Source organism: Tamandua tetradactyla, chromosome X (assembly GCF_023851605.1).
Source record: "Tamandua tetradactyla isolate mTamTet1 chromosome X, mTamTet1.pri, whole genome shotgun sequence".
In the NCBI taxonomy this organism is placed as follows: Eukaryota; Metazoa; Chordata; class Mammalia; order Pilosa; family Myrmecophagidae; genus Tamandua; species Tamandua tetradactyla.
The window spans coordinates 172,586,646-172,603,639 of NC_135353.1; the positions used below are offsets into that span (position 1 = coordinate 172,586,646).

At 40.0% G+C, this 16,994-nt stretch overlaps 1 long non-coding RNA gene across 1 annotated transcript in view; it reads right to left on the reverse strand.

Annotated features, from left to right (window-relative positions):
- LOC143671494 (uncharacterized) overlaps nucleotides 1-16,994 on the reverse strand; it is a 32,024-nt gene that overhangs the window by 12,053 nt on the left and 2,977 nt on the right. The window contains exon 3 of the long non-coding RNA XR_013169574.1: nucleotides 5,186-5,245. This is a non-coding gene — a long non-coding RNA (uncharacterized LOC143671494). The remainder of the gene's footprint in view (nucleotides 1-5,185; nucleotides 5,246-16,994) is intronic.

Sequence of the window (16,994 nt, forward strand, 5' to 3'; positions counted from 1 at the left end):
TTTCCCAACTCTTATGAAAGACCTAAAATTACAGATCCAAGAAGTGCAGCGCACCCCAAAGAGATTAGACCCAAATAGGCGTTCCCCAAGACACTTACTAGTTAGAATGTCAGAGGTCAAAGAGAAAGAGAGGATCTTGAAAGCAGCGAGAGAAAAACAATCTGTCACATACAAGGGAAACCCAATAAGACTATGTGTAGATTTCTCAGCAGAAACCATGGAGGCTAGAAGACAGTGGGATGATATATTTAAGTTACTAAAAGAGAAAAACTGCCAGCCAAGACTCCTATATCCAGCAAAATTGTCCTTCAAAAATGAGGGAGAAATTAAAACATTCTCAGACAAAAAGTCACTGAGAGAATTTGTGACCAAGAGACCAGCTCTGCAAGAAATACTAAAGGAAGCACTAGAGTCAGATACAAAAAGACAGAAGAGAGAGGCATGGAGAAAAGTGTAGAAAGAAGGAAAGTCAGATATGATATATATAATACTAAAGCCAAAATGGTAGAGGAAAATATTATCCAAACAGTAATAACTCTAAATGTTAATGGACTGAATTCCCCAATCAAAAGACATAGACTGGCAGAATGGATTAAAAAACAGGATCCTTCTATATGCTGTCTACAGGAAACACATCTTAGACCCAAAGATAAACATAGGTTGAAAGTGAAAGGTTGGGAAAAGATATTTCATGCAAATAACAACCAGAAAAGAGCAGGAGTAGCTATACTAATATCCAACAAGTTAGACTTCAAATGTAAAACAGTTAAAAGAGACAAAGAAGGACACTATACACTATTAAAAGGAACAATTAAGCAAGAAGACATAACAATCATAAATATTTACACACTGAACCAGAATGCCCCAAAATATGTGAGGAATACACTGCAAACACTGAAAAGGGAAATAGACACATATACCATAATTGTTGGAGACTTCAATTCCCCACTCTCATCAATGGACAGAACATCTAGACAGAGGATCAATAAAGAAATAGAGAATCTGAATATTACTATAAAGGAGCTAGACTTAACAGACATTTATAGGACATTACATCCCACAACAGCAGGATACGCCTTTTTTTCAAGTGCTCATGGATCATTCTCAAAGATAGACCATATGCTGGGTCACAAAGCAAGTCTTAACAAATTTAAAAAGATTGAAATCATACACAACACTTTCTCGGATCATAAAGGAATGAAGTTGGAAATCAATAATAGGCAGAGTGCCAGAAAATTCATAAATACATGGAGGCTCAACAACACACTCTTAAACAACAATTGGGTCAAAGAAGAAACTGCAAGAGAAATTAGTAAATACCTAGAGGCAAATGAAAATGAAGACACAACATATCAAAACTTATGGGACACAGCAAAGGCAGTGCTAAGAGGGAAATTTATTGCCCTAAATGCCTATATCAGAAAAGAAGAAAAGGCAAAAATGCAGGAATTAGCTGTCCACTTGGAAGAACTGGAGAAAGAACAGCAAACTAATCCCAAAGCAAGCAAAAGGAAAGAAATAAAAAAGATTAGAGCAGAAATAAATGAAATTGAAAACAATAGAGAAAATCAATAAGACCAGAAGTTGGTTCTATGAGAAAATCAACAAGATTGATGGGCCCTTAGTAAGACTGACAAAAAGAAGAAGAGAGAGGATGCAAATAAATAAGATCAGAAATGGAAGAGGAGACATGACTACTGACCTCACAGAAATAAAGGAGGTAATAACAGGATACTATGAACAACTTTACGCTAATAAATACAACAATTTAGAGGAAATGGACGGGTTCCTGGAAAGACATGAACAACCAACTTTGACTCAAGAAGACATAGATGACCTCAACAAACCAATCACAAGTAAAGAGATTGAATTAGTTATTCAAAAGCTCCCTAAAAAGAAAAGTCCAGGACCAGACGGCTTCACATGTGAATTCTATCAAACATTCCAGAAAGAATTAGTACTTACTCTCCTCAAACTCTTCAACATAATCGAAGTGGAGGGAAAACTACCTAATTCATTCTATGAAGCCAACATCACCCTCATACCAAAACCAGGCAAAGATATTACAAAAAAAGAAAACTACAGGCCAATCTCTCTAATGAATATAGATGCAAAAATCCTCAATAAAATTCTAGCAAATCGTATCCAACAACACATTAAAAGAATTATACATCATGACCAAGTAGGATTCATCCCAGGTATGCAAGGATGGTTCAACATAAGAAAATCAATTAATGTAATACACCATATCAACAAATCAAAGCAGAAAAATCACATGATCATCTCAATTGATGCAGAGAAGGCATTCGACAAGATTCAACATCCTTTCCTGTTGAAAACACTTCAAAGGATAGGAGTACAAGGGAACTTCCTTAAAATGATAGAGGGAATATATGAAAAACCCACAGCTAATATCATCCTCAATGGGGAAAAATTGAAAACTTTCCCCCTAAGATCAGGAACAAGACAAGGATGTCCACTATCACCACTATTATTCAACATTGTGTTGGAGGTTCTAGCCAGAGCAATTAGACAAGAAAAAGAAATACAAGGCATCAAAATTGGAAAGGAAGAAGTAAAACTATCACTGTTTTCAGACGATATGATACTATACGTCAAAAACCCAGAAAAATCCACAACAAAACTACTAGAGCTAATAAATGAGTACAGCAAAGTAGCAGGTTACAAGATCAACATTCAAAAATCTGTAGCATTTCTATACACTAGCAATGAACAAGCAGAGGGGGAAATCAAGAAACGAATCCCATTTACAATCGCAACTAAAAGAATAAAATACCTAGGAATAAATTTAAACAAAGAGACAAAAAACCTATATAAAGAAAACTACAAAAAACTGCTAAAAGAAATCACAGAAGACCTAAATAGATGGAAGGGCATACCGTGTTCATGGATTGGAAGACTAAATATAATTAAGATGTCAATCCTACCTAAACTCATCTACAGATTCAATGCAATACCAATCAAAATCCCAACAACTTATTTTTCAGAATTAGAAAAACCAATAAGCAAATTTATCTGGAAGGGCAGGTTGCCCCGAATTGCTAAAAACATCTTAAGGAAAAAAAACGAAGCTGGAGGTCTAGCGATGCCGGACTTTAAGGCATATTATGAAGCCACAGTGGTCAAAACAGCATGGTATTGGCATAAAGATAGATATATCGACCAATGGAATCGAATAGAGTGCTCAGATATAGACCCTCTCATCTATGGACATTTGATCTTTGATAAGGCAGTCAAGCCAACTCACTTGGGACAGAACAGTCTCTTCAATAAATGGTGCCTAGAGAACTGGATATCCATAAGTAAAAGAATGAAAGAAGACCCGTATCTCACACCTTATACAAAAATTAACTCAAAATGGATCAAAGATCTAAACATTAGGTCTAAGACCATAAAACAGTTAGAGGAAAATGTAGGGAGATATCTTACGAATCTTACAACTGGAGGCGGTTTTATGGACCTTAAACCTAAAGCAAGAGCACAGAAGAAAGAAAGAAATAAATGGGAGCTCCTCAAAATTAAACACTTTTGTGCATCAAAGAACTTCATCAAGAAAGTAGAAAGACAGCCTACACAATGGGAGACAATATTTGGAAACGACATATCAGATAAAGGTCTAGTATCCAGAATTTATAAAGAGATTGTTCAACTCAACAACAAAAAGACAGCCAACCCAAATACAAAATGGGAAAAAGACTTGAACAGACACCTACCAGAAGAGGAAATACAAATGGCCAAAAGGCACATGAAGAGATGCTCAATGTCCCTGGCCATTAGAGAAATGCAAATCAAAACCACAATGAGATATTATCTCACGCCCACCAGAATGGCCATTATCAACAAAACAGAAAATGACAAGTGCTGGAGAGGATGCGGAGAAAGAGGCACACTTATCCACTGTTGGTGGGAATGTCAAAGGGTGCAACCACTGTGGAAGGCAGTTTGGCGGTTCCTCAAAAAGCTGAATATAGAATTGCCATACGACCCAGCAATACCATTGCTGGGTATCTACTCAAAGGACTTAAGGGCAAAGACACAAACGGACATTTGCACACCAATGTTTATAGCAGCGTTATTTACAATTGCAAAGAGATGGAAACAGCCAAAATCTCCATCAACAGAAGAGTGGCTAAACAAACTGTGGTATATACATACAATGGAATATTATGTAGCTTTAAGACAGGATAAACTTATGAAGCCTGTAACAACATGGATGGACCTAGAGAACATTATGCTGAGTGAGACTAGCCAAAAACTAAAGGACAAATACTGTATGGTCCCACTGATGTGAACGGACATTCGAGAATAAACTTGAAATATGTCATTGGTAACAGAGTTCAGCAGGAGTTAGAAACAGGGTAAGACAATGGGTAATTGAAGCTGAAGGGATACAGACTGTGCAACAGAACTAGATACAAAAACTCAAAAATGGACAGCACAATAATACCTAATTGTAAAGTAATCATGTTAAAACACAGAATGAAGCTGCATCTGAGCTACAGGGTTCTTTTTTGTTTTTGTTTTCTTGTTTGTTTGTTTGTTGTTGTTGTTTTTATTATTATTACTACTTTTATTTCTTTTCTTTATATTAACATTTTATATCTTTTTCTGTTGTGTTGCTAGTTCCTCTAAACCGATGCAAATGTACAAAGAAACAATGATCATGCATCTATGTGATGATGTTAAGAATTACTGAGTGTATATGTAGAACGGTATGATTTCTAAATGTTGTGTTAATTTCTTTTTTTCTTTCTTTCCGTTAATAAAAAAAAAAAAATTAATGACATTAATGAAATAACCTGCACAGACTCTTGAGCATTGCAGGTCTGGAAAATGCATGCTTTCTGCACCATTTCATACATTCATACTACCTAGATAATAACAGGGAAGCCTTCTGGCATCATCGGAGCCAAAATAATAATATATTATAAAATAATAATAATTCACCAGCATCTAATCCCGGGTGCTAGTTAGCAGGAGAAGTGGACTCCTTGCAAAATAGTCGATATGTATTAAAAAAAAAAAAAAAGGTCAGTATTGGAAGACGATGGTAGAATTTCAAGAACAAAACTATAAAGTGGTTCCAAACGCTTTTGAACTGTATGATAATTCTCCTTATACTTACTTCCACTTTGAACTGTATGATAATTCTCCTTATACTTACTTCCACCCTGTCCGATACTCCCTTGCTGATTCACGCGTGGACCCAATACTTGGGGTGTTCCTGTTGGAAAATAACGGGAGCGCTTTAGGAACACTAGGACGTCTTGCATGCATGGTCCACGAATACAGTAAGAACACTGAAATTCTGAAAGAAGCTACAGTGTATAGGCATTGGCTCTTGATTGTTTCTACAGAGTTGCTTTATTCGGTCAAAAATCGTGTCGTTAACATGCATCGGAAACAAGGATGTCTTTCTGGAGTGGTCCATGAAAACACTGAAATTCCCAAATGAAGCTGCAGTTTATAGGCACTGACCCTTGATCTTTTCTACAGAGTCCCACTGTTCAGTTAAAAATCATGTCAGCAGCATGCATCAGAAAGCTTGAAAGCCTCAATTGTAAAGAAAACCCGTTCATCTTTGTTCCCGGAAGCTGCTCATCTGGTTCTCCAAGCAAGAAGCTCATAGCTCCCTGAAATGAAGATGGCTGATGCTCTGTGGTCATCAACCTCAGATGACAGAGGTGGTTGTAAAACTCACTCAACAAAATCAAGGCACAAAGACCTCATCGTTTGGTGGTGTGCTCTACTCTGCAATGTGCTTTTAGGCATCCCCTTTTCATACAGCTTCACTTTGGTCACAATGAAAAGGTCTTCTCACCCTTGTGACTCAACGCACATGTCCCTTGTACCCAGGCCCTTTAAGATATTAATGACATTAATGAAATAACCTGCGCAGACTCTTGAGCATTGCAGGTCTGGAAAATGCGTGCTTTCTGCACCATTTCATACATTGATACCGGGCAACTGTTCATTCACATTTGATTCAGGATGGAATGTAACTTGGGAAGAAATGCATGGATTTCATTCTCAAAGTCTTTCTTTCTTCCTAGGAAACTGGAAATCCATGCCAAGCACCAGAGATTTCATGTCTCAGAGTAGATTCTCTTCTGGTGTCTTTGAAATAAACACCAGAAGTCTTTATTTCTGGAGCCAGACAGAGTGGTCTGCAAAGTTCAGGGTACTTGGCAGGAGATTTGTGGGCTGAACCAAGTGATGGGTTTCAGTTCTAAGGAAGGGTAGGGACGCTGCATCTCCACATGTCCTGTCCTGGCTGGACCAGAGCTCTACCATCCTCTGTGACCCTCTCCTCCCTTACCCAAAACCAGCCCCTCCCTGAACTCTTTCCTGCAGGTGTGAGCAGGGGCTGGGGATGGTGGAGCATTGAAGTAGCTGAGAAAAGCATTTCCATCTCTACCTTCTCAGAGATGAATGGAAGGAAAGACCACATGGAACATAAACCTCAGAGGGTGATATCTCATGAGAACCATGAAACGGGCGTCCCACAATTGAGGGCTTCCCCTAGCTTGGGTTTCCCACATCAATCTCAGCAGGCACTCTTCTGTGCTTCTGAATTTCTTTCCCAAAAAAATGATTAACAAAAAAAGCAGGGGAAATCCACTACAGGTGTGATTATGGTTTTAGTCCCATCTTCAGGAGACAAACAGGACTTCTGCGAAATAGCATCTGACCCTTTCCTCCTACTTTTGAAAGGGTATGTCTGCTGATTATGGACACAGGAGAGAGAAATGCATGGAAGACACTCCGGGAATCTTCCAGGGGCAAGTCCAAGCTTGAAGAAAGCCAGGTGTCTCAGCGGTGATGCCAGAGCTGAGGGAGGTATGGCACCATCACGCCTGAGAAACGTAAGTCAAAGGGGAATGTAGAAAACTTAACCAAAATGTAGTAGGCATGGGAAGACGGGAGGAGAGGATATCTGGCCAAATCTGTCCCTTGTCTGGTTGGACGAGACAAAGTGGGTTATGGAGTCTAGAAAAGTGATGACACCCACACAACCTCTTGAGAGAATCAGGGGGACTAGAAAGGAGAAAGTAATGTGCCCATTATTTCCATTTTCTTCAGCATTCATCCGTCTGAACACATGCTTTTCACGCTGAGGGAGTCGAGGGACTGGGGACCCTTCCATCTCAGAGAGGTGTTTAGAATGGCATAAGATGGGACATGAGGGCCAACTCCGATCTGTGAAATCATATTTTAAGAACTGAAGCAAGAGAGTCCTAAGATAATCCTTCGAACAGGAAAGCAAAAATCGACAGGATCCCCCAATTATCAACAAACAAACAAAATAAGCAACGACAAGAATGGAACTGTCCTCCTAGATAATAACAGGGATGCCTTCTGGCATCATCGGAGATAAAATACTGATGATATAATAAAATAATAATAATTCACCAGCACCCTAATTACCGGGTCCTATTTAGCAGGAGAAGTGGACTCCTTGCAAAATAGTCGATATGTATTAAAAAAAAAAAAAAAGTCAGTATTGGACGATGATGGTAGAATTTCAAGAACAAAACTATAAAGTGGTTCCAAACGCTTTTGAACTGTATGATAATTCTCCTTATACTTACTTCCACTTTGAACTGTATGATAATTCTCCTTATACTTACTTCCACTTTGAACTGTATCATAATTCTCCTTATACTTACTTCCACCCTGTCCGATACTCCCTTGCTGATTCAAGCGTGGACCCAATACTTGGGGTGTTCCTGTTGGAAAATAACGGGAGCGCTTTAGGAACACTAGGACGTCTTGCATGCATGGTCCACGAATACAGTAAGAACACTGAAATTCTGAAAGAACCTACAGTGTATAGGCATTGGCTCTTGATTGTTTCTACAGAGTCGCATTATTCGGTTAAAAATCGTGTTGCTAACATGCATCGGAAACAAGGACGTCTTTCTGGAGTGGTCCACGAATACACTGAAATTCCCAAATGAAGCTGCAGTTTATAGGCACTGACCCTTGATCTTTTCTACAGAGTCCCACTGTTCAGTTAAAAATCATGTCAACAGCATGCATCAGAAAGCTCCAAAGCCTCAATTGTAAAGAAAACCCATTCATCTTTGTTCCCGGAAGCTGCTCGTCTGGTTCTCAAAGCAAGAAGCTCACAGCTCCCTGAAATGAAGATGGCTGATGCTCTGTGGTCATCAACCTCAGATGACAGAGGTGGTTGTAAAACTCACTCACCGAAATCAAGACACAAACACCTCATCGTTTGGTGGTGTGCTCTACTCTGCAATGTGCCTTTAGGCATCCCCTTTTCATACAGCTTCACTTTGGTCACAATGAAAAGGTCTTCTCACCCTCGTGACTCAACTCACATGTCCCTTGTACCCAGGCCCATTAAAAAATTAATGACATTAATGAAATAACCTGCGCAGACTCTTGAGCATTGCAGGTCTGGAGAATGCGTGCTTTCTGCACCATTTCATACATTGATACCGGCCAAATGTTCATTCACATTTGATTCAGGATGGAATGTAACTTGGGAAGAAATGCATGGATTTCATTCTCAAAGTCTTTCTGTCTTCTAGGAAACTGGAAATCCATGCCAAGCACCAGAGATTTCATGTCTCAGAGTAGATTCTCTTCTGGTGTCTTTGAAATAAAGACCAGAAGTCTTTATTTCTGGAGCCAGACAGAGTGGTCTGCAAAGTTCAGGGTACTTGGCAGGAGATTTGTGGGCTGAACCAAGTGATGGGTTTCAGTTCTAAGGAAGGGTAGGGACGCTGCATCTCCACATGTCCTGTCCTGGCTGGACCTGAGCTCTACCATCCTCTGTGACCCTCTCCTCCCTCACCGAAAACCAGCACCTCCCTGAACTCTTTCCTGCAGGTGTGAGCAGGGGCTGGGGATGCTGGAGCATTGAAGTAGCTGAGAGAAGCATTTCCATCTCTATCTTCTCAGAGATGAATGGATAGAAAGACCACATGGAACATAAACCTCAGAGGGTGATATCTCATGAGAACCATGAAACGGGCGTCCCACAATTGAGGGCTTCCCCTAGCTTGGGTTTCCCACATCAATCTCAGCAGGCACTCTTCTGTGCTTCTGAATTTCTTTCCTAAAAAAATGATTAACAAAAAAAGCAGGGGAAATCCACTACAGGTGGGATTATGGTTTTAGTCACATCTTCAGAAGACAAACAGGACTTCTGCGAAATAGCATCTGACCCTTTCCTCCTACTTTTGAAAGTTTATGTCTTGTGATTATGGACACAGGAGAGAGAAGTGCATGGAAGACCCTCCGGGCACCTTCCAGGGACAAGTTCAAGCATGAAGAAAGCCAGGTGTCTCAGCGGTGATGCCAGAGCTGAGGGAGGTATGGCACCATCACGGTTGAGAAACGTAAGTCAAAGGGGAATGTAGAAAAATTAACCAAAATATAGTAGGCATGGGAAGACGGGAGGAGAGGATATCTGGCCAAATCTGTCCCTTGTCTGGTTGGACGAGACAAAGTGGGTTATGGAGTCTAGAAAAGTGATGACACCCACACAACCTCTTGAGAGAATCAGGGGGACTAGAAAGGAGAAAGTAAGGTGCCCATTATTTCCATTTTCTTCACCATTCATCCGTCTGAACACATGCTTTCCACGCTGAGGGAGTCGAGGGACTGGGGACCCTTCCATCTCAGAGAGGTGTTTAGAATGGCATAAGAGGGGACATGAGGGCCAACTCCGAGCTGTGAAATCATATTTTAAGAACTGAAGCAAGAGAGTCCTAAGATAGTCCTTCGAACAGGAAAGCAAAAATCGACAGGATCCCACAAATATCAACAAACAAACAAAATAAGCAACGACAAGAAAGGAACTGTCCTCCTAGATAATAACAGGGATGCCTTCTGGCATCATCGGAGACAAAATAATAATGATATAATAAAATAATAATAATTCGCCAGCACCCTAATTACCGGGTCTTAGTTAGCAGGAGAAGTGGACTCCTTGCAAAACAGTCGATATGTATTTAAAAAAAAAAAAAAGTCAGTATTGCACGATGATGGTAGAATTTCAAGAACAAAACTATAAAGTGGTTCCAAACGCTTTTGAACTGTATGATAATTCTCCTTATACTTACTTCCACTTTGAACTGTATGATAATTCTCCTTATACTTACCTACAACCTGCTCGATACTCCACTGCTGATTCCCGCGTGGACCCAGGACTTGGGGTGTACCTGTTGAAAAATAATGGGAGCGCTTTAGGAACACTAGGACGTCTTGCATGCATGGTCCACGAAAACAGTAAGAACACTGAAATTCTGAAAGAAGCTACAGTGTATAGGCATTGGCTCTTGATTATTTCTACAGAGTCGCATTATTCGGTTAAAAATCGTGGCGCTAACATGCATCGGAAACAGGGACATCTTTCTGGAGTGGTCCATGAAAACACTGAAATTCCCAAATGAAGCTGCAGTTTATAGGCACTGACCCTTGATCTTTTCTACAGAGTCCCACTGTTCAGTTAAAAATCATGTTAGCAGCATGCATCAGAAAGTTCCAAAGCCTCAATTATAAAGAAAACCCATTCATCTTTGCTCCCGGACGCTGCTCGTCTGGTTCTCAAAGCAAGAAGCTCACAGCTCCCTGAAATGAAGATGGCAGATGCTCTGTGGTCATCAACCTCAGATGACAAAGGTGTTGTAAAACTCACTCACCAAAACCAAGACACAAAGACCTCATCGTTTGGTGGTGTGCTCTACTCTGCAATGTGCTTTTAGTCATCCCCTTTTCATACAGCTTCACTTTGGTCACAATGAAAGGGTCATCTCACCCTCGGGTCTCAGCTCACATGTCCCTTCTATCCAGGCCCATTAAAAAATTAATGACATTCCCCTCTCTGTTCCGCTGTCCCGCCGCGTGGCGCCCCCGCCCCGCAGCAGCCGACCCGCCTGCCCTCCTTCTCCCCCTCTTCCCCCTCCTGCTCCGGCAGCTCTCCAACCACCACGGTGCCCTCTTTCCCGCCTTCACTGGCTCCTCCACCACCACCCTCGACAGCCTTCCTGCCCTCACCTTTCCTCCTCCAGCACAGCTACTGGGGGAGTGGAGATAATACAGAGCAGCTCCCGGAGCCACGAGGGAGATCAAAGGGACAGCGTACCCCATCCTGGAACGGCTGACTATCTGGGAGAACCAGCTCCGGTGAGATCAACAAGGGGCACGGGCTTTCCTGGGTGGGACGGCAAGCGACCGGAACCCTCCCTTCCACCTTCCCAGGCCAGCTGGTAGAATTGGACAGGCGGTCCCCTTAGGCCGCGGCGGCTGGTGCCCCCACCACACGAGGCCCCCCGGAACAACTGAGATAGTTGGGTCGGAAATACCAGACTGCGGAGAACAGTGACCGGGGGATCCCTTCCAAACACGTGACTCCCCCGTCCAGCTGGGTACAGTGCACTTTCCCGGGCTGTGACAGCTGGCGCTCTCCCACCACGCTTGGCGCCCCGGGCCGACTAGCTAATTTGGCCGGACGCTCTCCTGTGCTGCGACGGCCGAAGACCCTCCCCGCGTTCGGAACCCCAGGCCGGCTGGCACTCTTCCAAGAGGCTTCAGCTGCCAAACCTCCCTCATGGCGAGAATTTTCCAGAGTTAAAGGACCCACAGCAACTTTCACTGGTGGAACCCACAGACAAACGTGTGCCACGAGCGCCACCTACTGGGCAGGATAAGAAAAGCAGAACCCAGAGATTGCACAGAAAAATCTTTCAACCTGTGGGGTCGAACACCCAGGGAAATCTGACTAAATGCCCAGACGCCAGCAGAAGATAATGGATCACGCTCAGAAAATTGAAAATATGGCCCAGTCAAAGGAACAAACCAATAGTTCAAATGAGATACAAGAGCTGAGACAACTAATGCTGAATATACGAACAGAAATGGAAAACCTCTTCAAAAACGAAATCGATAAATTGAGGGAGGACATGAAGAAGACATGGGCTGAACATAAAGAAGAAATAGAAAAACTGAAAATCAAATCACAGAACTTATGGAAGTGAAGGATAAAGTAGAAAAGATGGAAAAAACAATGGATACCTACAATGGTAGATCTAAAGAGACAGAAGATAGAATTAGTGATTTGGAGGATGGAACATCTGAATTCCAAAAAGAAACAGAAACTATCCGGAAAAGAATGGAAAAATTTGAACAAGGTATCAGGGAACTCAAGGACAATGTGAACCATACAAATATACGTGTAGTGGGTGTCCCAGAAGGAGAAGAGAAGGGAAAAGGAGGAGAAAAACTAATGGAAGAAATTCTCACTGAAAATTTCCCAACTCTTATGAAAGACCTAAAATTACAGATCCAAGAAGTGCAGTGCACCCCAAAGAGATTAGACACAAATAGGCGTTCCCCAAGACACTTACTAGTTAGAATGTCAGAGGTCAAAGAGAAATAGAGGATCTTGAAAGCAGCGAGAGAAAAACAATCCATTACATACAAGGGAAACCCAATAAGACTATGTGTAGATTTCTCAGCAGAAACCATGGAGGCTAGAAGACAGTGGGATGATATATTTAAGTTACTAAAAGAGAAAAACTGCCAGCCAAGACTCCTATATCCAGCAAAATTGTCCTTCAAAAATGAGGGAGAAATTAAAACATTCTCAGACAAAAAGTCACTGAGAGAATTTGTGACCAAGAGACCAGCTCTGCAAGAAATACTAAAGGAAGCACTAGAGTCAGATACAAAAAGACAGAAGAGAGAGGCATGGAGAAAAGTGTAGAAAGAAGGAAAGTCAGATATGATATATATAATACTAAAGCCAAAATGGTAGAGGAAAATATTATCCAAACAGTAATAACTCTAAATGTTAATGGACTGAATTCCCCAATCAAAAGACATAGACTGGCAGAATGGATTAAAAAACAGGATCCTTCTATATGCTGTCTACAGGAAACACATCTTAGACCCAAAGATAAACATAGGTTGAAAGTGAAAGGTTGGGAAAAGATATTTCATGCAAATAACAACCAGAAAAGAGCAGGAGTAGCTATACTAATATCCAACAAGTTAGACTTCAAATGTAAAACAGTTAAAAGAGACAAAGAAGGACACTATACACTATTAAAAGGAACAATTAAGCAAGAAGACATAACAATCATAAATATTTACACACTGAACCAGAATGCCCCAAAATATGTGAGGAATACACTGCAAACACTGAAAAGGGAAATAGACACATATACCATAATTGTTGGAGACTTCAATTCCCCACTCTCATCAATGGACAGAACATCTAGACAGAGGATCAATAAAGAAATAGAGAATCTGAATATTACTATAAAGGAGCTAGACTTAACAGACATTTATAGGACATTACATCCCACAACAGCAGGATACGCCTTTTTTTCAAGTGCTCATGGATCATTCTCAAAGATAGACCATATGCTGGGTCACAAAGCAAGTCTTAACAAATTTAAAAAGATTGAAATCATACACAACACTTTCTCGGATCATAAAGGAATGAAGTTGGAAATCAATAATAGGCAGAGTGCCAGAAAATTCATAAATACATGGAGGCTCAACAACACACTCTTAAACAACAATTGGGTCAAAGAAGAAACTGCAAGAGAAATTAGTAAATACCTAGAGGCAAATGAAAATGAAGACACAACATATCAAAACTTATGGGACACAGCAAAGGCAGTGCTAAGAGGGAAATTTATTGCCCTAAATGCCTATATCAGAAAAGAAGAAAAGGCAAAAATGCAGGAATTAGCTGTCCACTTGGAAGAACTGGAGAAAGAACAGCAAACTAATCCCAAAGCAAGCAAAAGGAAAGAAATAAAAAAGATTAGAGCAGAAATAAATGAAATTGAAAACAATAGAGAAAATCAATAAGACCAGAAGTTGGTTCTATGAGAAAATCAACAAGATTGATGGGCCCTTAGTAAGACTGACAAAAAGAAGAAGAGAGAGGATGCAAATAAATAAGATTAGAAATGGAAGAGGAGACATAACTACTGACCTTACAGAAATAAAGGAGGTAATAACAGGATACTATGAACAACTTTACGCTAATAAATACAACAATTTAGATGAAATGGACAGGTTCCTGGAAAGACATGAACAACCAACTTTGACTCAAGAAGAAATAGACGACCTCAACAAACCAATCACAAGTAAAGAGATTGAATTAGTTATTCAAAAGCTCCCTAAAAAGAAAAGTCCAGGACAAGACGGCTTCACATGTGAATTCTATCAAACATTCCAGAAAGAATTAGTACCTACTCTCCTCAAACTCTTCAACATAATCGAAGTGGAGGGAAAACTACCTAATTCATTCTATGAAGCCAACATCACCCTCATACCAAAACCAGGCAAAGATATTACAAAAAAGGAAAACTACAGACCAATCTCTCTAATGAATATAGATGCAAAAATCCTCAATAAAATTCTAGCAAATCATATCCAACAACACATTAAAAGAATTATACATCATGACCAAGTAGGATTCATCCCAGGTATGCAAGGGTGGTTCAACATAAGAAAATCAATTAATGTAATACACCATATCAACAAATCAAAGCAGAAAAATCACATGATCATCTCAATTGATGCAGAGAAGGCATTTGACAAGATTCAACATCCTTTCCTGTTGAAAACACTTCAAAAGATAGGAATACAAGGGAACTTCCTTAAAATGATAGAGGGAATATATGAAAAACCCACAGCTAATATCATCCTCAATGGGGAAAAATTGAAAACTTTACCCCTAAGATCAGGAACAAGACAAGGATGTCCACTATCACCACTATTATTCAACATTGTGTTGGAGGTTCTAGCCAGAGCAATTAGACAAGAGAAAGAAATACAAGGCATCAAAATTGGAAAGGAAGAAGTAAAACTATCACTGTTTGTAGACGATATGATACTATACGTCGAAAACCCGGAGAAATCCACCACAAAGCTACTAGAGCTAATAAATGAGTACAGCGAAGTAGCAGGTTACAAGATCAACATTCAAAAATCTGCAGCATTTCTATACACTAGTAATGAACAAGCTGAGGGGGAAATCAAGAAACGAATCCCATTTACAATTGCAACTAAAAGAATAAAATACCTAGGAATAAATTTAACTAAAGAGACAAAAAACCTATATAAAGAAAACTACAAAAAACTGCTAAAAGAAATCACAGAAGACCTAAATAGATGGAAGGGCATACCGTGTTCATGGATTGGAAGACTAAATATAGTTAAGATGTCAATCCTACCTAAATTGATTTACAGATTCAATGCAATACCAATCAAAATCCCAACAACTTATTTTTCAGAAATAGAAAAACCAATAAGCAAATTTATCTGGAAGGGCAGGGTGCCCCGAATTGCTAAAAACATCTTGAGGAAAAAAAACGAAGCTGGAGGTCTCGCGCTGCCTGACTTCAAGGCATATTATGAAGCCACAGTGGTCAAAACAGCATGGTATTGGCATAAAGATAGATATATCGACCAATGGAATCGAATAGAGTGCTCAGATATAGACCCTCTCATCTATGGACATTTGATCTTTGATAAGGCAGTCAAGCCAACTCACCTGGGACAGAACAGTCTCTTCAATAAATGGTGCCTAGAGAACTGGATATCCATATGTAAAAGAATGAAAGAGGACCCATATCTCACACCTTATACAAAAGTTAACTCAAAATGGATCAAAGATCTAAACATTAGGTCTAAGACCATAAAACAGTTAGAGGAAAATGTTGGGAGATATCTTACGAATCTTACAACTGGAGGCGGTTTTATGGACCTTAAACCTAAAGCAAGAGCACAGAAGAAAGAAATAAATAAATGGGAGCTCCTCAAATTTAAACACTTTTGTGCATCAAAGAACTTCATCAAGAAAGTAGAAAGACAGCCTACACAATGGGAGACAATATTTGGAAACGACATATCAGATAAAGGTCTAGTATCCAGAATTTATAAAGAGATTGTTCAACTCAACAACAAAAAGACAGCCAACCCAAATACAAAATGGGAAAAAGACTTGAACAGACACCTACCAGAAGAGGAAATACAAATGGCCAAAAGGCACATGAAGAGATGCTCAATGTCCCTGGCCATTAGAGAAATGCAAATCAAAACCACAATGAGATATCATCTCACACCCACCAGAATGGCCATTATCAACAAAACAGAAAATGACAAGTGCTGGAGAGGATGCGGAGAAAGAGGCACACTTATCCACTGTTGGTGGGAATGTCAAAGGGTGCAACCACTGTGGAAGGCAGTTTGGCGGTTCCTCAAAAAGCTGAATATTGAATTGCCATACGACCCAGTAATAACATTGCTAGGTATCTACTCAAAGGACTTAAGGGCAAAGACACAAATGGACATTTGCACACCAATGTTTATAGCAGCGTTATTTACAATTGCAAAGAGATGGAAACAGCCAAAATCTCCATCAACAGAAGAGTGGCTAAACAAACTGTGGTATATACATACGATGGAATATTATGCAGCTTTAAGACAAGATAAACTTATGAACCATTTAATAACAAGGATGGACCTAGAGAATATTATGCTGAGTGAATCCAGCCAAAAACTAAAGGACAAATACTGTATGGTCCCACTGATGTGAACGGACATTCGAGAATAAACTTGAAATATGTCATTGGTAACAGAGTTCAGCAGGAGTTAGGAACAGGGTAAGACAATGGGTAATTGAAGCTGAAGGGATACAGACTGTGCAACAGGACTAGATACAAAAACTCAAAAATGGACAGCACAATAATACCTAATTGTAAAGTAATCATGTTAAAACACAGAATGAAGCTGCATCTGAGCTACAGGGGTTTTTTTTGTTTTTGTTTGCTTGTTTGTTTGTTTGTTGTTGTTGTTTTTATTATTATTACTACTTTTATTTCTTTTCTTTATATTAACATTTTATATCTTTTTCTGTTGTGTTGCTAGTTACTCTAAACTGATGCAAATGTACAAAGAAACAATGATCATGCATC